Source organism: Zingiber officinale, chromosome 9B (assembly GCF_018446385.1).
Source record: "Zingiber officinale cultivar Zhangliang chromosome 9B, Zo_v1.1, whole genome shotgun sequence".
In the NCBI taxonomy this organism is placed as follows: domain Eukaryota; kingdom Viridiplantae; phylum Streptophyta; class Magnoliopsida; order Zingiberales; family Zingiberaceae; genus Zingiber; species Zingiber officinale.
This window is the reverse complement of record NC_056003.1, coordinates 21,944,805-21,967,985: the sequence shown is the minus strand read 5'-3', so window position 1 is coordinate 21,967,985 and position 23,181 is coordinate 21,944,805. Positions and strand designations below refer to the sequence as shown.

At 39.7% G+C, this 23,181-nt stretch overlaps 1 non-coding gene across 1 annotated transcript; it reads right to left on the bottom strand.

Annotated features, from left to right (window-relative positions):
• Positions 1 to 21,333: 21,333 nt before the first annotated feature.
• On the bottom strand, positions 21,334 to 21,439 carry LOC122025899. Its single transcript, XR_006123915.1, has one exon. It is a non-coding gene; the product is annotated as a small nucleolar RNA R71 (small nucleolar RNA).
• Positions 21,440 to 23,181: the final 1,742 nt, after the last annotated feature.

Genomic DNA, 23,181 nt, shown 5'->3' with positions numbered 1-23,181 from the left:
AGGTCAACCTTAAAATATTCATCCAAAATATTCATTTCTTATTTATTTTCGAGATCGAATCCTGTCCATTTTTTTATGGAACGGAAATGGTTCATAATTATAATAGATTGTGATCATAATTTAATCATAATTAGTAGTTATAATTTTTTTAAAATTTGTCTTTCTATTTAAGTTATAATTTGAATGAGACATCAATCATCCATCCATCGTGACAACCTCCAAGCGACTTCTAATCGTCGATCCAAACTATAACCTAAATAAGAAGATAAATCTAAAAAAAATCATAATTAATTATAGTTAGATTATAATCATAATATAATCATAATTAAATTATAGACCATTTTCTAATTAAAAAAAAATTGAACCAAACGATCCCCTCCCTTTATTTTCAGAGTGATTTTTACAGTTACACCATCCCCACGTGAGTAAAGAGCAGTTTATATAGCATTTTACTTTTGAATTTATTTGCTTTAGTGAGTTTTTACTTTTTAGAAATGTTTCTCTCCCAACCAGTGACATTTTAACACTTTTACAAAGTATTTAATGACCATTAGTACACTATTTTTTTAAAAAAAATTAGATTAACAGTCATAAAATAGTTTTTATTTTTTTTCAAATCAAATATCTTTCATCCAATCGGATGAATACTGTCGATCTCATGATAAAATATAAATAAATAAATTATAAAAAATATCTTATCCTATATAATGATATTCCTTTGTATGAAGAAAATTAAACATTCAATAAAATATTTTACATCCATTAAAAATTAATTTTAAAATTTATTAGAACATTCATAAATCACTGCCCTACGTGATTAATTGTACTAAACCGGGGAACATTCATAAATCACTCTTGGTCATTGATTAATTGTACCTGCCCTACGTGATAATATGAAGTCTCAGTCATTAATTATTTTTATATATCTACATAAAGAGTGATGGATCTATCCGGGATTTATTTACTAAATTGGTATCATTGTTGTACTAATGATGTTTTTTTTGGTCTTTTTAAAAAAATTATTTTGAATCATTGAGTACTATAAAATCAGTAATGTTTTTGTCAAAAGTATTTGAGCCTACCAATTGAATCATCTAGTCGAATTGATTAAACACTTTTACACAAGCGTCTAATGACCAACAAATGGGCGAAAATTATTATTTTTGCTTGGATACATGGTCTTACATAACATGTGTAGCTATACTAAGTCCATGCAATTTCTAGGTAAGACTTCATGGGTTCTTGAGTAAGATTACATTACACATCATCTTATAAAGAACGTCACCAAGGTTTTTAATCCGGTCTAAAATTAGTGAAGATAATGAGTTAGAATGTAACTTTGCTGTTAACTCAATAAAGACTTTGTACTGTCCTATAAAATCAGGAGTGTTAGTGTCAGATTAGGAAAGTAGTTCCTGGCGTTGGTCCTCCGATGTTCAAGTTAATATTTGATTTAGGAGAAGAAAGTAATAAACTGTAGCAAATGGCGTATCCAAATAAGAAACATTATATATTTTCGTCTGTAGATGAAGATCCCTTTTATAATGTCACTGTTGTTTTATGCATGCATCTCAAAGTATTAACACGTTTCCAAAGTTTTCCTAAGAAAAGACAGACCATAAAGTACCCCTGACATATTTCCTTAAATGAGCCCGCAAATCGCTATGACTTGACAGTCCGAAAGCTTATAAAGGATATTTTGTCAACGGAATATTCCTTGTCATTGCCGGCATAAACTTTCAAAAGAATACGATATGATCGGGTATCTAGGTTGCGTTATAGGCCGATCAACGACCCGTCGACTGGGAGCTTCCAAGCTTGGCCTTCCAGAATGCAACTACTGATTTGTTCTTCATTCATCCCTTCACGTTATCAGAGAGGTGCACTGTGTCTGATCGACCATGTGCCTGATCAGATCTTAGGTCCAGTCCGCTAGGTTAGTGGGTCGGATGAATCAGTACTTAACTCCAAGTTCCATCCGTGAGTTGCGAAGGGTGGCTGTTCGGGTGGTCCGACCGACCCTTCATGTCCGACCGACGTTGTGAGGCCTGCTCGTTCAACCTTGCCCGGTTAGCAGACTTCGGATCCATCCGACTTTGTAACTTTGACCATTTAACTTTGACCTCCACGTCAGACGGTCTTTGTTACTTTGACCCATTTTTCAGGGGGTTCATCTTTATCACCGTATCAATTTTGTGATGAACAAAATGTCATATAAATTTTGCTCTAAAAAAAAAGACAATTAATTCATCCAGTTCTTCAATACATGAAATGCATTGTATATTTACTTGGGAAGATGACCTTTACATCTCTTGGGCATTATAGGATAATCTTTTCTACTGCTATCATATGTGTTTGTAATCAAAAGAATGATTTTGGAAGCACATCAGCTGTAAGCTAGACTGTTTTTCTTTTAGTATCAAATAGTTACATTTTCAAATGTTGGAAATGTGAATAGAATAAAGAAATAGAGACGAAGGGATTTTATTGTGCATGAGTTCTTAGTCCTACATTAAAAGTATCTTGATTTTATTATTGGTTTAAATTATGGTATATGCATTGATGTTGGAAACGTATGCATGAGGAGAGACTCTCTCACGCGTGGGTGTGCAGAGGTGGGTGCAAATACATGTCCCAGATTGTACTGCACCAAGGTTGACTCATGTGCCTGTTGGACCGCTGGGGCCGGCTAGAAGGGGGGTTGAATAGCCTGCAAAATTAAAAAGACAACCCTTCTCGACTTTTCAACAGAATAACACTTGCATAAAATAATTGAACAAATAAAAGAAAAAAGAAAGAGACGTACAGGGATTTACTTGGTTACAACCGGGGAGGTTGTTAATCCAAGGAAAGTATTGCACTAACTATCTCCTTCAGGCGGAGAAGCCTCTTACAGCAATGAAACGCACAAAGAAAGAAGCTAAACTCTAAATGAAAACTTATAAGTGTTGGAAATGAATTGCTTGAGTTGTTTAAAAGCTCCTGGACCAAGGCTGTATTTATAGCCTTGGTCGGGGCGCCCCGAAGGGGTTCCAGGCGCCCTGGGAGATACAACTTTATCCCCAACGCAACGGATCGCGCTTGACGCGATCCGATAAAAAATTAACCTCCGGTTACCTGGAATGATTCCGGGCGCCCGGACGGTTTGGGTGCCCGGACCACTAAGTCAACCAAGTTGACTTTCTGGTCCGGGCCTTCTGCTCCGGTGCTGCTCTCCTCGGTCCGGGTTTTTCGCTCCGGTTCCGTTTGCTTGGGTGATTTCTGCCATCCGGAATACGGCTCACCTGAACCCAACTTCCGGTCTTCTCGAGCAGGCTTCCACTCCGGCTTCTCGTCCCTCGGAATCGTCGCGTGCTTCCTTCTCGTCCGCCAGCGTACTCATCCGGAGTCTTCGTCCCTCGGTCGCACCCCGTGTCGACCTTCTCACTAGCTGCGTCTCTTGCTCCCAGAGCAGTCTTCCGCTTCGACTTGTCGTCCCTCGGAACCACCGCACGTTTCCTTCTCGTCCGCCAGTGTACTCTTCTGCAGCGCCTCATCCCTCGGACGCACGGCGTGTCGTCCTTCTCGCTAGCTGCGTCTTCCACTCGACTACTTGTGCTCTTAAGCTCCTGCATACTTAGACACAAAGTTAAAAACACACAGGACCTAACTTAACTTGTTGATCACACCAAAACAACCTTGGGGTTCCAATAATCTCCCCATTTTTGATGTGAGCAATCCAAGTTAAGTTAGGGTAAATAGACATAAAAATAAACTAACTAATTTTACAATTAAGTGCAAAAAGATAGAAAATTTAAATTTTGGTGGTCTATCTCTCCCTAGACTTATACTTTTCCTTCTCCTCCTTTGATCACAAAAAAATGGGGTTCAAAGAAAAAAAAACCTCTAAAGGAAAATTTTGTAACTTTGAAAAAGTTTTACAATAATTTACAACGAAAAAATGTTCTAAGTTAAAAGATTTCTAAGTAAAACTTAAAGTAAGAAATTTTTTTAAAAAATTCTTAGGAAATTTTGTAAAAATATTTTTGAAGAAAATTTTTCTAAGTAAAAATTTAAGCAGAAATTTCTAATTTCAGAAGAACTTTTTAACTTATTTTTTCTATGTAAAAAAAATTCTAAGTAAAAATATTTAAAAGACTTTTTAAAGTATTATTAAATGTCAACCTTAATGCTTTATCAGAAAGTTAATTAAACATTTTATTTTAATATTTTGGCTTCCAGGTCGTGGTGAGATACTAGGTCTTCTTGGTTATTGGAACAACAACCATTTCTTAGACAAAACCCCATAAAGAAACTCACTGTTTAATTTTCTCGCTGAAAGCGCTAAATCCAATTAAAATTTAGATTAAGCATGACTTAAGAACCCAATATAGGTTCCAACCAACTGGATTAACTAGGAATTTCTTAGGGATATTCTTTTTTGCAATGTTTCTAATTTGTCCCTTATGATATCTAAAATATCAATTTAAATTGTTAAATTTTCTAACATTGGTATTAGATGAGCATGCATGGTTTTTCAGGTTATTTACTTGTACTTTTAAATTATCATTTTCTAATTTAATTCTGTCGAATTCTTCTATTGGACAAGATTTAGCTAATATTATTTTTAAATTCTTAATTTCTTTTTCTAACTTGAAGCAATCTTTTGTTAATAGTTTAACGAACTTAAATAATTTGTCGAGAGGAAGAGATCGTACCTGACTTACCTTGTCGATCTCGCTGTCCGTGTCTCCTCCTGAACTGTTGCTATCTTCCGACGTGGCTCCCCCTTCATCGATGCTCTCGATGCTCATTTCGGAAGAGCTTGACTCGCAATCGTCATCTTGATGACTTACCATTAGTGCAAGTCCGGAGAAGGCTTCGACTTCCGATTTAGACAACATATCGCCCCATGTTGCTTTTAATGCTTTGCGTTTTTTAATAGGCTTCTTACCTTTATTTGTGTCCTTATTCCTCAGCTTGGGGCAGTTGTTCTTGGCGTGTCCTTCTTCATCGCAGTGGTAGCAGCGGATGATCCTTTTCTTTTTACCCTGCGGATGGTTAGTTTTTCTAGACTTACAAAGATTCTTGAATCGTCTTACCATCATTATCATTTCCACGTCGTCGAGAGAAGACTCCGACTCAAGTTCGTCTCTCGATGCTTTGAGGGTGATGTTGTTCTTGGGCTCCTTCATACCTGCACATCTTGATTCGTGCACTTCAAATGTGGAAAATAATTCTTCTAAAGTAATTTTTTCTAAGTCTTTTGAGATATAAAAGGCATCTACTAGTGACACCCATTTTGAATTTCTAGGAAAGGAATTTAGTGCGTACCTTAGTGAATCTCGGTTACTTACCGTCTCTCCGAGATTCGAAAGCCCGGTGATGATTTCCTTTATCCTTGAGTGCAGATGCGCTGCTGTCTCGTCTTCCCCAAGTTGCAGGCTGGTGAGTTGGTTGCGGAGTAAATCCCATTTTGCGAGCTTTGCTTCGGACGTTCCTTCGTGCGGCTCAAGAAATTTTTCCCAAAGTTCTTTCGCGGAGTCATAGTTATCGATTCGATTGACTTCTTGTGGCGGAAGAACACTTAGCAGATGGTACTCTGCTTTGTCATTTGCCACATAGTCGACCTATTCTTTTTTCGTCCAGTGGTATTTCTCCTTACCTTCCGGTGCTATAAAACCAAACTCCACAATTAACATTAAATCAAATTTGATTTTAAAAAATACCTGCATTCGCTTTTTCCAGTTAGCGAATTCCCCTTCGAACTTCAGCGGGTAGATGCTTGGTCCGACCATTATTTCGTTGTTTCGTTCGACGGTTAGTCCTCTTGAAGCGCCTTGGCTCTGATACCACTTGTTGGACTGCTGGAGCCGGCTAGAAGGGGGGTTGAATAGCCTGCAAAATTAAAAAGACAACCCTTCTCAATTTTTCAACAGAATAACACTTGCATAAAATAATTGAACAAATAAAAGAAAAAAGAAAGAGGCACACAGGGATTTACTTGGTTACAATCGGGGAGGTTGTTAATCAAAGGAAAGTATCGCACTAACTATCTCCTTCAGGCAGAGAAGCCTCTTACAGTAATGAAGCGCACAAAGAAAGAAGCTAAACTCTAAATGAAAGCTTACAAGTGTTGGAAATGAATTGCTTGAGTTGTTTAAAAGCTTCTGGACGAAGGTTGTATTTATAACCTTGGTCGGGGCGCCCTGAAGGGGTTCCGGGCGCTCAGGGGGATACAACTTTATCCCTAATGCAACAGATCGCGCTTGACACGATCCGATCAAAAATCAACCTCCGGGCGTTCGGAATGGTTCCGGGTGCCTGGACCACTAAGTCAACCAAGTTGACTTTCTGGTCCGGGCCTTCTGCTCCGGTGCTGCTCGCCTCGGTCCGAGTCTTCCGCTCCGGCTCCGCTTGCTTGGGTGATTTCTGCCATCCGGAATAGGGCTCACCTGAGCCTAACTTCCGGTCTTCTCAAGCAGGCTTCCGCTCCGACTTCTCGTCCCTCAGAATCGTCGCGTGCTTCCTTCTTGTCCGCCAGCGTACTCATCCGCAGTCTTCGTCCCTCGGACGCACCCGTTGCCAACCTTCTCGCTAGCTGCGTCTCTTTCTTCCCGAGCAGTCTTCCGCTCCAGTTTCTCGTCCCTCGGAATCACCGCACGGTTCCTTCTCGTTCGCCGGTGTACTCTTCCATAGTGCCTTGTCCCTCGGACGCACTGCGTGCCGTCCTTCTCGCTAGCTGCGTTTTCCGCTCGACTACCTGTGCTCCTAAGCTCCTGCATACTTAGGCACAAGGTTAAAAACACACAGGACCTAACTTAACTTGTTGATCACACCAAAATAACCTTGGGGTTCCAACAGTGCCAACACAACTTGCGCACGTTAAATGTCGGACCGGTCGAGCCAAGATTTGCCCAAGTGAATAAACCAACATTTTGTCACCTGAATCTCTTTTTGCTGTCTGCTCAAGAATATAATGGAAGCATTAATATAAAATTAATGTTAATTTTGTAACATTTTGATATTAATGGTGACATTAAACTCATTAATGGTGACTTCGTAATGTCTCGGCATTAATGGCGTCATTAAACCCCCATTAATAATGATTCTGTAATGTATCGACATTAATGAAGACATTAAACCTATTAATGGCGACATTAAACCTAGCATTAAATGACCATAATTTGATTATTCATTGTAGGCAAGGTGAGAGCTCCTATATAAGGAGACTGAATCTTGAGCAAAGCAAGGGCAAGGGCAAGAGCAAGAGCGAAAGCGAAAGCAAAAGCAAAAGCAAAAGCAAAAGAGTTCCTCCACCTTCGTTCCCCGATTCTTTTCTCTCAATCGTGCATCCGTTCGACTGAACTACTCATGATAGCACTCGGGTGCATTCTCAGTTCGCTACGAACAACTAGTGCTTGGTTCCGTACGTGGTTTTATCATTGTATCCTGAGAAACAGACGACCCGAGAGAACCTAGAAGCACAGCCAGAGGTGGGATGAATCTGTTTCAAGGAAACTGCGTTGAACGCAGGCCTCAATATCTTAGTCAACAAATTTTCTTCCCAATTCGATGATCGACTCCCAATTCTGCTACGTACTGCATTAACTCTGTAACATGGACCACCGAAAGCTTCACAGAACCAACCTCACTGGCAGCCTGAGATTATCCACTCAGGCCATCCCAATAGATAAGTTAGAATTGATATTGTATAATTTTAATTTTGTAATTTCTTCAATATCTTCGGCAACAGATTGTCCAACAATCTTGAAACAGATTTTGAGTTCTGTTGAGATGGCCATAAAATAAAATGTTGAGATGCAATAGACTCAATACCTTAAGGCCCCGTTCAGCTCGATTGGAACTGTGTTAATCAATCATGGGGAAAGGCCAGAGAAGTTCACTCCAGTGAACTTCAAGAGGTGGCAATATAAGATGCTCTTCTACTTGACCATGCTCAATCTGGCTCAATTCTTGACCGAGGACCCTTCCAAGAGCGCTGAGGATGCTGATGCATAGACTGCCAGTGCAGTGGAGACATAGACTTATTCTAAGTTCCTTTGTCGAAACTACATCCTCAACTACTTTGTCGACTCACTATACACTGTGTATAACATAAAGAGAACGGCTAAGGAGCTGTGAGAGTCTCTAGATAAGAAGTACAAGATGGATGATGTAGGGGCTAAGAAGTTCATCGTGGGTCGATTCTTGGACTATAAGATGGTTGACTCCAAGACAGTGATCAACCAAGTCCAAGAGCTTCAGGTGATCTTGCACGAGATTCACTCAAAAGGGATGGTTCTGAGTGAAACCTTCTAGGTGGTTGATATTATTGAGAAGTTGTCTCCAGGCTGGAAGGACTTCAAGAACCACCTAGAGCACAAGTGGAAGGAGATGAATATGGAAGAACTCATTGTTAGACTTTGCATCGAAGAAGACAACATGAGTTCAGAGAGGAAACTATTCTTTCAAACTACTATGAAAGCCAATGTGGTCGAGCACGATCAAAACTCGAAGTGGAAGAATCCAAAGACTTCCAAGATGAGACCCATAGGAGGCATTAAGAAATTCTCTGGGAAGTGTGTGATCGAACTGGTCACAAATCTTCGGAATGTAGAAAGCTGAAGAAGAAGCAGAAGGCCAATCTGAATAAGAGACCAGAAATGGACGACCACTACGTTGTGGTCTCCGAACTAAACCTAGTCGGTTCAAACCGGCAGCAATGGTGGATTAATATTGGAGCCAGCAGATATGTCTGCTGTAATAAGGGGTTGCTCTACAACTTTGAAGAAGTTAATAGAGACAAGTTGTTCGTGGAGAACTCAATAACCTCGGACATCATGGGCCAAGAAAAAGTGATGCTAAAGATGACCTCGGGCAAGGACCTTACTCTGAACAATGTGTTGTATGTTCCGGAGATTCGGAAGAATCTAGTTTCCAGATCACTGTTAAGCAAGCACGACTTTCGCATTATTTTTGAGTCAGACAGAGTTGTACTGTCAAAGAATGAAATGTTTGTAAGAAAGAGCTATGTATCTAATGGGCTGTTCAAGCTCAATGTAATGATCATTAGGCCTAAGATAAATAAAGATGAAAGTGTTGGATCGCGGCGGCTGGCTAGAAGGGGGGTTGAATAGCCTGAAAAATAAAAGCACAACCCTTCTCGACTTTTCTTAAACTAACACTTGCAAAATATAAAAATAGTAAATTAAAACAGAAAAGAAGAGGCACACAAGGATTTACTTGGTTACAACCGGGGAGGTTGTTAATCCAAGGAAGATGTCGCACTAGTATCTCCTTCAGGCGGAGAAGCTTCTTACAATGATTACGCGCAAAAAGAAAGAAGCTAAACTCTAAAGAAGCACACAAGTGTTGGAATTACAATTCTTGAGTTGATGTGAAGCTTCTGGACCAAGGCTGTATTTATAGCCTTGGTCGGGACGCCCCGGAGGGTTCCAGGCGCTCCGGGGGGGATAAAACTTTCTCCCCAACGCAGTGGATCGCGCTCGACACGATTTGGTCAAAAAGCCAACTCCGGACGCCAGGAATGGTTCTAGGCGCCCGGACGATCAGGGCGCCCGAATGGATCCGGGCGCCTGGGCCACTAAATCAACCAAGTTGACTTTTTGGTCCGGGCCCTCTGCTCCGGTGCTGCTCGCCTCGATCCGGGTCTTCCTCTCCGGCTTCGCTTGCTTGGGTGATTTCAGTCAACCAAAATAAGGCTCACCCGAACTCAATTTCGGCCTTCTCGAGCGGGCTTCCACTTCGGCTTCTCATCCCTCGGAATCGTCGCTTGCTTCCTTCTCGTCCGCCAACGTACTCATCCGCATTCTTCGTCCCTCGGTCACACCCTGTGCCGACCTTCTCGCTAAATGCGTCTCTTGCTCCCCGAGCAGTCTTTCGCTCCAGCTTCTCGTCCCTCGAAACCACCACACGCTTCCTTCTCATCCGCCAGTGTACTCTTCCGCAGCGCCTCATCCCTCGGACGCACCGCATGCCATCCTTCTCGCTAGCTGCGTCTTCCGCTCAACTACCTGTGCTCCTAAGCTCCTGCACACTTAGACACAAGCTTAAAAACACACAGGACATAACTTAACTTGTTGATCACACCAAAATAACCTTGGGGTTCCAACAATCTCCCCCTTTTTGATGTGAGCAACCCAAGTTAAGATAGGGTAAATAGACATAAAAAATAAACTAACTAATTTTGTAATAAAGTGCAAAAAGATAGAAAATTTAAATTTTGGTCTACCTCCCCCTAGACTTATTCTTTACCTTCTCTCCCTTTGATCACATAAAAATTGGGGTTCAAAGAAAAAACTCTAAGGGAAAAAAAAATTGTGAAAATTTTTCTAAGTAAAAATTTAAGCAGGAATTTCTAATTTCAGAAGGACTCTTAACTTACTTTTCTAAGTAAAAGTTTTACGCAAAAATTTTCACATAAAGAGTCTGTAAGTGAAAAAAAATTTCTAAGTAAACTTTAAGAAAAATTTTCTAAGAAAACTCTAAAAAAAAATTTTTAAAAAATTCTGACTTAGGCAACTTTGCAAAAAAAAAATTCTAAGTAAAAATAATGTTTAAAAGACTTTTTAAAGCATTATTAAATTTCAACCTTAATGCTTTATCAGAAAGTTAATTAAACATTTTATCTCAATATTTTGGCTTCCAAGTCGTGGCGAGACACTAGGTCTTCTTGGTTATTGGAGCAACAATCACTTCCTTAGACAAAGCCTCATAAAAAGACTCACCGTTTAATTTTCTCGCTGAAAGCATGAAATCCGATTAAAATTTAGTTTAAGCAAGACTTAGGAACCCAGTATAGGTTCCAACCAACTGGATTAACTAAGAATTTCTTAGGGACATATTTCTTTGAAATATTTCTAATTTGTCCCATATGATATCTAAAATACCAATTTAAATTTTTAAATTTTCTAACATTGGTATTAGATGAGCATGCATATTTTTTCAAGTTATTTACTTATACTTTTAAATTATCATTTTCTACTTTTAATTTTTCATTTTCTAATTTAATTTTGTCGAATTCTTCCATTAGACAAGATTTAGCCAATATTATTTTCAAATTTTTAATTTCTTTTTCTAATTTACAGCAATCATTTGTTAACAATTTAACGAACTTAAATAATTTGTCGGGAGGAAGAAATCGTACCTGACTTACCTTGTCAATCTCGTTGTCCGTGTCTCCCCCTAAACTGTTGTTTTCTTCCGACGTAGCTCCCCCTTCATCAATGCTCTCGATGCTCATTTCGGAAGAGCTTGAATCGCAGTCGTCGTCTTGATGACTTGCTATTAATGCAAGTCCGGAGAAAGCTTCGACTTCCAATTCGGGCGACGTATCATCCCACGTCGCTTTTAATGCCTTGCGCTTTTGGACAGGCTTCTTGCTTTTATCCTTGTCCTTGTTCTTTAGCTTGGGGCAGTTGTCCTTGATGTGCTCTTCTTCGTCGCAGTGGTAGCAGCGGATGATCCTTTTCTTTTTACCCTGCGGATGGTTAGTTTTTCTAGACTTACAAAGATTCTTGAATCATTTTACCATCATTACCATTTCCTCGTCGTCGAGAGAAGACTCCGACTCAGGTTCGTCTCTCGATGCTTTGAGGGCGACGTTGTTCTTGGGCTCCTTCGTACCAGCACATCTTGATTTGTGCACTTCAAATGTGGAAAAGAATTATTCTAATGTAATTTTTTCTAAGTCTTTTGAAATATAAAAGGCATCTACTAGTGACACCCATTTTGAATTTATAGGATAGGAATTTAGTGTGTACCTTAGCGAATCTTGGTTACTTACCATCTCTCCGAGATTCGAAAGTCGGGTGATGATTTCTTTGATTCTCGATTACAGATGCGCAACTGTCTCGTCTTCCCCAAGCCGCAGGCTGGTGAGGTGATTGCGAAGTAGATCTCATCTAGCGAGCTTGGCTTCGAACGTTCCTTCATGTAGCTCAAGGAACTTCTCCCAAAGTTCCTTTGTGGAGTCGTAGTTGCCGATCCGGTTGACTTCTTGTGGCGGAAGAACGGTTAGTAGATGGTACTCTGCTTTGCCGTTTGCCATGTAGTCGACCTGCTCCGTTTTCGTCCAGTGGTATTTCTCCTTACCTTCCGGTGCTGTAAAATCGAATTTCATAATTAACATTAAATCAAAATCGATTTTAAAAAATACTTGCATTCATTTTTTCCAGCTAGCGAATTCCCCTTCGAACTTCGGGGGGAGGGGGTTAGATGTTTGGTCCGACCATTATTTTGTTGCTTCGTTCGGCGGTTAGTCCTCCTGAAGTGTCTTTGCTCTGATACCACTTGTTGGATCGCGGCAGTCGGCTAGAAGGGGGGTTGAATAGCCTGAAAAACAAAAGCACAACCCTTCTCGACTTTTCTTAATCTAACACTTGCAAAATATAAAAATATTAAAGTAAAACAGAAAAGAAGAGGTACGTAGGAATTTACTTGGTTACAACCGGGGAGATTATTAATCCAAGGAAGATGTCGCACTAGTATCTCCTTCAGGCGGAGAAGCCTCTTACAACAATTAAGCGCAAAAAGAAAGAAGCTAAACTCTAAAGAAGCACACAAGTGTTGGAATTACAATTCTCGAGTTGATGTGAAGCTTCTGGACCAAGGTTGTATTTATAGCCTTGGTCGGGGCGCCCCGGAGGGTTCCAGGCGTCCTTGGGGGGTATAAAACTTTATCCCCAACGTAATAGATCTTGCTCGACGTGATCTGGTCAAAAAGCCAACTCCGGGTGCCCGGACGGTTCGGGCGCCCGGACCTCTAAGTCAACCAAGTTGACTTTCTGGTTCGAGCCCTCTGCTCCGGTGCTGCTCGCTTCGGTCTGGGTCTTCTGCTTCGAGTCCGCTTGCTTGAGTGATTTCAGTCAACCGAAATAAGGTTCACCCAAACCCAATTTCGACCTTCTCGAGCGGGCTTCTGCTCCGGCTTCTCGTCCCTCGGAATCGTCGCGTGCTTCCTTATCGTCCGCCAGCGTACTCATCCGCAGTCTTTGTCCCTCGATCACACCCCGTGCCAACCTTCTCGCTAGCTGCGTCTCTTGCTCCCTGAGTAGTCTTCCACTCCAGCTTCTCGTCCTTCGGAACCACCGCACCCTTCCTTCTCATCCGCCGGTGTACTCTTCCGTAGCGCCTCGTCCCTCGGACGCACCGCGTGCTGTCCTTCTCGCTAGCTACATCTTCCGCTTGACTACCTGTGCTCCTAAGCTCCTGCTACTTAGACACAAGGTTAAAAACACACAGGATCTAACTTAACTTGTTGATCATACCAAAATAACCTTGGGGTTCCAACAAAAAGTTCTTCCACTTATATACTTGAGTCTTCATGTTTGTAGCATGGTAGACTAGGACATGTTAACTACGATGCATTACGTAGATTAATAAATATGCGAAGCATACCTACATTCCACCTTGACCCAAAACACAAGTATGAGATTTGTGTTGAAGCAAAAATGACAAAGTCATCCTTTCAACATGTTGAGAGAAGCAACGAACCACTTGAGTTAATTCACACCAATGTGTGTGACCTTAAAGGTACACCAACATGTGGTGGGAATAAATACTTTATCATTTTTGTAGATGATAATACTATTGGTGTAGTTTTCACTAACGATCTAATTTAGATTTTGATGAATGACAAGTTAAGTTAGGTATTACTGTGATCTAACCACTTTACCAAGTATGTAGGAGTTAACCAGATAGGTCAATGGGCTCGTTGACTGACCAAATATCTGGTGCGAAGTCCAGATAGGTCAACGGGCCACTCGAATATCTAGCAAGAAGTCTAGATAGGTTGACGGGCTGACCGAATATCTGGTAGGAAATCCAGTTGGGTCTGCGGGCCGGACAACTGGCAAGCTGGTAAGTAAAGGTAAGTCACTCGAGGAGAGTGACTAAGTGAGGACGCGTCCCAGTTGAGGGGACAATAACGTCAGTTAAATTAGGTCAATTTCAGATCCCTAATCTGAGATCTTTACTAGTTCCTAGTTGTGGGAAGACAAGAACTAATTACTACTCATTATTATAACTATGCTAACTTTGTTTTGCAGGGTAGATATTTTAGTTTTGGACTAACATCTTTTTGCAGGATAAAAGAGCAAAAATCCTTCAGATCAATAGTACCTGAAGACGCCTTCAATGCTGATGGAAAGTGCCTTCACACTTGTCATGCATGGCGCCTTCAAAGGCTTTGGAAGGTGTCTTCTACAAGATGAACTTTAGACTTCATCGCAAATAAGAGTCGGGACGATTGAGATTAGATTCTCGGGTTGGAAGCGCCTTCAATAGCTATAGAAAAGGCGCCTTCCAAGCCCTTTATAAGGATGCTCACCCAAAGCTTCATACACAACACTTATACAAGCTTCTACGCATCCAAAAGGCTTTCTGACTGCTTCGGGCTCCTGCTATGACTCTGCTGCGAAGCTGCTGCACTCAATTACTGCTCCGAGGATTTTAGATCGCAATCGACAGACTGACACATGAGCTCGTTCACATCAAAAGTGTTAGTAATGGAATTATTTACTTATACTTAATTACTGCAAAAGAACAAGTGCAACGTGTTGCACTTGTTCCGTCTTTCTGTACTCAATTTCTTCTTATGGAGGTACCGAAAGAGGCTTTTAGTGGATTACCCATCGATAGGTCCGCGGGACCTGGGTCTTGGAGTAGGAGTCATCGAAGGCTCCGAACCAAGTAAACCACCTGTGTTTTTCTGTGTCTTTTTTTACTTTCAACTTCGTACATATTTTTCGTTGTGCGTACTTGTGTTTTTACAAATGAGAAAATAAGTTTTTAGAAAAGCACGTGATTCACCCCCTCTCACGTGCATCTCGATTCAACAAGTGGTATCAGAATAAAGTTTTGCTCTGAATTGGTGCAACTACCAATCAAGCCAGGGGGAATCGTTTTCGAATTTTTTTTCATTCTATTTGAGTTGGTAAAACTTTACCTATTTAGATAATATTTTCTCGTTCGGTTTTAACTCGAAGTTGATGTAACACCACTCGAGCTCTTCGATATTTTATTTCTCAAACTCTACTAATCAAAGACTAAGTCTTGGTACCCTCTTTAGTCTTGTCTTTTCAATACTCAAATGACCCAAAATGAAGGGTACAACACCGTTCGTCCCCCACTCTTCAACGGAGATGATTTCCCATACGGGAAGAAGCAGATGGAGGTGTACCTGAAGACTGACTTCGATCAATGGTTCAGCGTCACCAAAGAGTACAAGGCGCTAACTGACAACGCTGGATGTCCAATAGACCTAGAAAATTAGAATCCGAAAATGAAGAAGAAGGCCCAAATTGATTTCGAGGCCCTCAATACAATCCAGTGCGGGTTAACCAAGAAGGAACTGAACCACGTCGACCCACACGTAAACACCAAAGAACTATTAGACAAACTCATAGAACTACATGAGGGAATCAACGACGCAAAGGTAACAAAAAAAGATTTATATTTAAATAAACTATTTAATATAAAAATACAGGAAGGTGAGATTGCTAGTCAGCTACACGCGAGGATAAAAGATATCCTCTATCACGCCCGGGGGAAGTCCCTGCAAAAAGAAATTTCGACAGCATCTCCCATATACGAGTGACAATCTGAAACTTATCTACATAGCCCTTAGGGCTCACAATCATCAGCCAACACGGTTGAAATATATATCATACAAAAATGAAACAATCCATGTAATTATAATATATCAGCCTCTGACTATCATCACAATATGAAAAGAAATAAAAAATAATATCCAAACTTACCTCTTTTGTCGTCCGACAGGCGCGTAACAAAACATACCAAATAGAAACCCACCAAGCAAGCAAAAGACTAACCATTACAATGTCTTAAGAAAAACCATACAAATCCAGGGTGCAAAACCAATACAAGTCCGAAACATAGCTCTAGGCAAATAAACAGAATACCAAAAGACCAATACGTAAACTCTTGTGACAAGAAGATTAACAACTGGAACCTCCTGACAGCTTCAACCTGAAATAGGAATAAATCAATGGTGTGAGTTCAAAAACTCAGCGGATACTGGATGGACATGCATAATAAGATATAACTAACAATAATACTCATGTGGTATAGTTTCCTGAACAAAAGTAGGAAATGTAGACTGAAAAGGCTGAAGAAACTATACTCACCAGAACCTCCTATCCGGAAATAAGGGTCGTCAGACCAGATACAAAATCTCATCTGTATGCATGTCAATCATATGCAACCACCAAAATGCAACATACATAATGTAGCAAGCACAAACAATAAATGCAATCCATGCATATCATGCAAAAAAGACATGGTCACCCCTGACGCCAGTCAGCCATCTCACATGCGATGGTGAGACCGAGTGGGTAGGGCTATGATAACTGTGCACTCTGTCATCACCGCTCCTGAGTGACTGAGTAGACAGGATACTGTCGGAGTACACCTATCCTCCTACCCCAAACATAGTGGGGGGCCTAAGCTCTCATCTCCCTGTATCATGGTCAAGGGGAGGGATCCCTGCCCGCTACACACTGTAGTCATCGCTACCCATGAGCGGATCAGTGGAGCCCTGACAGAGCAAACTGCACACACCCTGCTTGATGTACCACTAACCCATGAGTGGTTGTGTGTGCAAATCATGTAACTGGCGATGTGCTTAACAATAATAGAGCCGACAATCGCTTAGCATGCAATCATGCAACATTGTGCATGACACTAAACATGTAGATACTGACAATATACACCTCCATATAAAATGTACCAAAAAAGGAAATAAATCCACACAATGATCTAGGTAACAATAAACTAGGTACACAAGTCAGACATGTCAAAAACTTGACTACTACATAGTAGGACAATGTATGTTACTATTTCTATGAGCAGGAGTAAACATGTCAACAAACAAGAGAATATAAGTATGAATGCATAACAGATAGGAATATAGGCAGACTACAAGAACCAAGAAGTGACATACCAAAGTAGAAGGTAGCTGGCGGTGGATTGCATAGCGTCGGTGCGATTTGGCTGTTCGCAGTGAAGATACAGAGACAGGGAGTGCATCGGGGAGGAGAGGAGAGGAGAAGAGAAGAGAAGGGGATCGGGCAGAGAAGGAGGCTAGGGCACGGGAAGATGAAGAGCTTGACAGTGGTGGCTCGGCGTCGCGCGAGAGGAGAAGGGAGGAGAAGAGGGTTCAACGTCGAGAGATTAGGGCACGGGAGAGAATACGAAGGAAAAGAAAAAGAAAGAAATATTTAAAGAAATTAAACATTTCCTCGTTCAAATAGGGTAACTTAAACAGGCTTTCCCCTGATCCAATAATTTATCCCCTTAACATACGTCATACGAGCTCCGATTAAATCATAGAAAATTTTTAAAAATTCCTAAAAATTCCAATAAAATTATTTCCTCAAATAACCTTATTATTTAATTATTATTTGTTCAACATTTTACATTCTCTCCCACTAATAAAAATTTGGGGAACTATTTGGAAAACTTCGAAGGTATGATTACTCTAATGATGTTCGGGTGACTCACCATAGCCCAGAAGTTTATCCGAAGAATGCTATTTGTTGAACTCAATACTAAACTTGAATCTAATACAAGTTAAACCAAACTTTGAAATTTAACTTAACTCATCTCATAAAATCATAGGATTCCCTGATTGAAAACATAAATCGGGTGAGATGAATAAGGATCAAATTTAAAATTGAATTAAATCAAACTTAAATTAAATTAAATCAAATTTAAATTAAATTAAATTTAAATTAAATAAAATTAACTCAAATTTAAATAAAAATTAAAGTAAATTTAAATTAAATTAAATTAAAATTAAAATAAATTAAATTAAAATTAAAATAAATTAAATTAAAATTAAATTAGATTAAATTAAATCAAATTTAAATTAAATAAAATTAACTCAAATTTAAATTAAAATTAAAATAAATTAAAATTAAATTAAACTCAAACTCAAGTTAAAATTAAAACAAACTAGAACCATGAGGGTTAACCCAAACCATCCACTTGACCAAGTAATTGGTGATTCAGACTTAAGAGTCCAAACTAGATCAGCCTTTAGAAACTTAAGTCAAATAGCATTAATCTCTAACATCGAACCCAAAATAGTAGAAGAATCATTAAGTGATCTAGATTGGATTTTGGCCATGCAAGAGGAACTAACCCAATTTGAAAGAAATGAAGTCTAAGATTTAGTACCATTAACCAGAAAATAAAAGGATAATCGAAACCAAGTGGGTCTTTAGAAACAAACTAACTGAAAAAGGGGAAGTTATTAGAAACAAGCTAGATTAGTTGCAAAATGATTCAGCCAAATTGAGGGACTTGACTACGATGAAACCTATGCACTAGTTGCTAGACTATAATCAATTAGAATATTACTAAGTTATGCAACCCATAAGAGATTCAAATTATATCAAATGGATGTTAAGTCAACCTTCCTAAATGGACTAATTAAAGAAGAGGTGTATATAGGTCAACCTCTGAGGTTTGAAAACTTAGAAAACCTTAAGCATGTGTTCAAATTAAGGAAAGTCTTGTATGGCCTAAAACAGACCTCCAGAGCTTGGTATGAAAGGCTAACCACATACTTAATCTTAAAAAGCTTCAAACAAGGTCAAATAGACCCAACCCTTTTTTGTAAAAGTCAATAATCAAGACCAGTTTATAGCTCAAGTCTATGTGGATGATATAATATTTAGATCAATTAACTCAAAATTGTTACAAGAATTCATAACTCTAATGGAACAGGAGTTTGAAATGAGTCTGGTAGGACAATTAACATTCTTCCTAGGTCTACAAATCAAACAAACAAATGAAGGTAACTATGTTTATTAATACAAGTATACACTTGAATTACTCGAGAAATTTGAAATGGAAAACTCCAAAGACATTAAAACTCCAATGACTACCAATTCAACCCTAGATAGTGACCTAAGTGGAAAACTGATGTGCGTAGATTATATACTCTTTTATGCATGTTTTTACGCACATTTACATACTTTGAGCATGCTTGATCTATGCATTTTTATACTTCCAGCTTTCCTTTTAGCATATTTACTCTTTTGGTTCGGAGATCTGCTTTTTGTGTATTTTCTGTACACAGGAGTCGAAATTGGTGAAGATTATGCGTCCTCGGGTAAGCTTGGAAGGAATTGAAGGGAGAGAGCATCAGGCCGTGTACCACACACGGTCGTGTTGTTTTAACAGGAAGGGAAGAGGACATGGCCGTGTGAATCTCACACGGTCGTGTCTTGATTTGAAGAAATTAGAGCAGATGCCTTACATGGCCGTGTAGATATACACGACCATGTGAGGTTTCCAAAGGCCAAGCAGGTGGTGGCCGTGTGAACCACACGGCCGTGTAGCATTTCCAGAGAGCAGAAGGGTCCTGACCGTGTGCACCACACGACCGTGTAGCATTTCCAGAGAGCAGAAGGGTCCTGGCCGTGTGAGTCACACAACCGAAGGGAAGAGGACATGGCCGTGTGAATCTCACACGGCCGTGTCATGGGGCCGTGTGGCGCCCGATTTCCTGCTCTATTTAAACCTTCCTTCATGAATTGAAAGGGGATCTCTCCCCCCTTTGGGAGAAGGCAAGATTTGGTGGTATCCTCCCATTCTTGGGAGGATTTCTGGGCGATTCGAGGGGAGTTCTTGACGATTTCGACTCCGGAGCGAGGATTGGATCCGAAGACGAGGCTTCTTCGTAGATAAGTTTTCTCTTTTCCCCTTTTCTTGGTTTCTTGGATTGGGGATTTAAGAAATGCTTGTAATCTTTATTTCTTCGGGTATTCTTCCTCGATTCATGGAGTAGATCTTGTATTCTAGGATTAAGGGAGTATTTGTATGATGGATTGATGTAATCTCTTATGGATTTGCCATTTTCTTGTTTCAATGACATTGTCTTGCTTGTATCAATTAGATCTTGAATGATTAATGGTGATTTGTGCTTAATTCTCATTCTTGATTGATTGTTTGGATTTCTTGTGGACTTTGTAAAGATAAACTCTCACTCGATCATCCGAGGGATCCACGTGACAGGTGCAAGCCCGTGTAAGGACGTTTGAGAGATAATCTTGAAGAGGAAATATGAACATTTAAGAGAGTAGGATGGATTTTGTGCTTAGTTTCTTGTATCCTGATAGATTAATAAGTTGTGGGCTTCTATGTTGATATCCGAGGAAGGCATAGTAATAGGTGCGCTTCTGTGTAAGGACAACGTATGTTCACGTCTAATTGATCATATTTAGATACATTTCTCAGTCCTTAGCCGGTTATCTATTGCAAGAGAGAACCGACAACTTTCTACAAGTGTTTGGCAATTGAGGGATAAGAATTGGTGAACCATTTACATTCGAGAAATCTTACAAAGAAACCGAAACTCCTAGAATCTCCCTTTATCATAACCCAAAACACTAAACTCTTGTTTGTTGATCTTTAATATTAGATTTGTTTACCTTCACTTTGCATTTGAAACAATTAGATAGTTGTTTAGCTAATTCACATTGACACATTTCTAGTGCTTATTCCAGTCCCTGTGGATACGATAATCTTTTATATTACTTGCGACATTTCCGTACACTTGCGGAGCGTAACAAGTTTTTTGGCGCCGTTGCCGGGGACTGCGCTATAACATTAGGAATTATCAATTGAGTTAGACTAAACATAACATTTGTTTTCCTTTCATATTGCATAGTTGTAACTAATCATTAGATTTCTGTTTTTACTTTCTTATATAACTCTTACTTCTTGTTAATTCTTTTTGTACAAATTCAATTCTGCATTTTTGATTCTTTTAGTTTTCTTTTTCTGTTGAATTTTCATTTGCTATCTTGTTCTTGTGTATGCGAAGATCTAACTTTGCAGGGGAATTCTTTCCTTTTTAGATTGACAGAACTTTCCATAAAAGAAGAATTCTGCAAAGGCAAATTGAAGAATAGGAACATTTGAACATGGCGAATAGACCACTCAAGGATTATGCAGCACCTTATGCAAGAGGTTTTCGATCTAGTATTTCAAGACCTTCAGTGGAAGCTAATAACTTTGAGATCAAACCCGCAATTATATCTATGGTGCAGCAGAACCAATTTGGTGGAGGACCTCATGAAGACCCCAATCAACACTTAGAGGTCTTTTATGAAATATGTGGTACCATGAAAATGAATGGAGTTCCTTCAGAAGCAGTTAGATTATTATTATTTGGGTTTTCTTTAAGAGATAGGGCAAAACAATGGCTGAATTCTTTGGCCCCTAATAGCATCACTACTTGGGAGCAGTGTGAGCAACAGTTTCTTGATAAATTCTATCCACCAAGCAAAACAGCTCATATGAGGAATTTAATTGCAAGCTTCAAGCAAAATGACTCAGAATCTCTTTTTGAAGCATGGGATAGATATAATAGTATGCTCAGACAATGCCCACATCATGGGTTGGAAAGATGGTTAGTGTTGCACACTTTTTATAATGGTATCAACTATCATACCAAAGTGTCCCTTGATTCAGCTGCTGGAGGGGCACTTATGAATAAAAGTTTAGATGAAGCTGAAGAAATTATTGACAGTGTAGCACGAAATCATCATCAATGGGCAAATGAAAGAAGTGGTGGCTATTCTTCTGTAAACCCAACAATTAAAGCATCAGGGAAGTTTGATGTAGATGCAGTCACTCTTTTGTCTGCAAAATTAGACGCTCTTACAAAGAAATTTGAGAATATGGGGACTAGTGCTAATATGGTCAATGCTATTAGTACATCTTGTGAAGTATGTGGGAGTTCAGAGCACTCAAATGACTCATGTCCATTGGGAGCTATCACTGCACAAATCAATCAACTGGAACAATGTGATGCAATCATGAGTTACAATCAAAGGCAGAACAACCCATACTCAAATACTTATAACCCTGGATGGAAGAGTCATCCCAATTTTTCTTACAGAAATAATCAAGATCAAGGACCATCTATGGGGGCAAGACCAAATTTTCAAGCTGGGCAACAAAATTTTCAACATCTATCTTCTCAAGGCTTACCAAAGTCAAATATTGAAAAGATGCTTGAAGAAATTATCTCAAGTCAGAATGAAATGAAGCAAGATTTAGCAAAGCTCATTCAGAGAATGGATAATTCTGAAAAGCATCAAAAGATCCAGGATAGTCAAATTGCCCAACTAGCTTCCTCATCATCCAGAGCACCAGGACAACTTCCAGGAAAACCTGATGTGAATCCTATGGAGCATTGCAATAGAATTGAGCTTAGGAGCGGACGGACCTTGGGAGACTCCCAAGTGACTGCTCCAAAAGGGATACAAAAAGAAGAAGAGCTCTCTCCTCTTATACCAAATCAGATTCAAGCTAATGAGGAGAGTACCATTGAGGTTGAAGAGACTCTTCCACTGAACCATCAGAGCAAAGCTGTCCCTTTTCCTCAGAGACTTACAATGCTCAAGAAAGATGAAGAATTTGGCAAGTTTTTAGAAAAGTTAAGGAAATTTGTGTAGAGGTACCTCTTATTGATGCTATTCTTCAAATGCCTAGATTTGCCAAATTCCTGAAGGATCTCATGTCAAACAAGAGAAGAAGAGGAGAGGTTGAGACCATTGCGCTTAGTGAGGAATGTAGTGCTATTTTGGAGAAGAACACTTCCCCAAAACTAAAGGACCCAGGGAGCTTTTATATTCCTTGCAACATAGGAAAAGAATTTTTTGAAAAAGCTTTTTGTGATTTGGGGGCAAGTGTTAGCCTCATTCCCTATTCAATTTGTAATAAATTAGGTCTCAAAAACATTAAACTTACTACTATGACACTTCAACTTGCCGATCATTCCTGCAGGTACCCTTTGGGTATTATAGAAGATGTGCCAGTAGAGGTGGATGGGAATGTTATTCCCACAGATTTTGTCGTGTTGGACATGGAAGAGGACCCCAGGATTCCTATCATATTAGGAAGACCTTTCCTTGCTACAGCTGGAGCTATAATTGATGTAAAAAATCATAAGCTTTCTTTGGTAATTGGTAAGGAAAGGTTGGAATATGATTTATCTAATATCTCTAACCATGTCTCGTCTCTTTTAAATGCTTGTAGCAGGACAAGCATTTATAAACTTGAGGAATGGAATTTCCATCCTCATGGAAGGCCACCAAACGAAGGAGACAATGTGGTGGAAGATGTTGGGAGAAGATC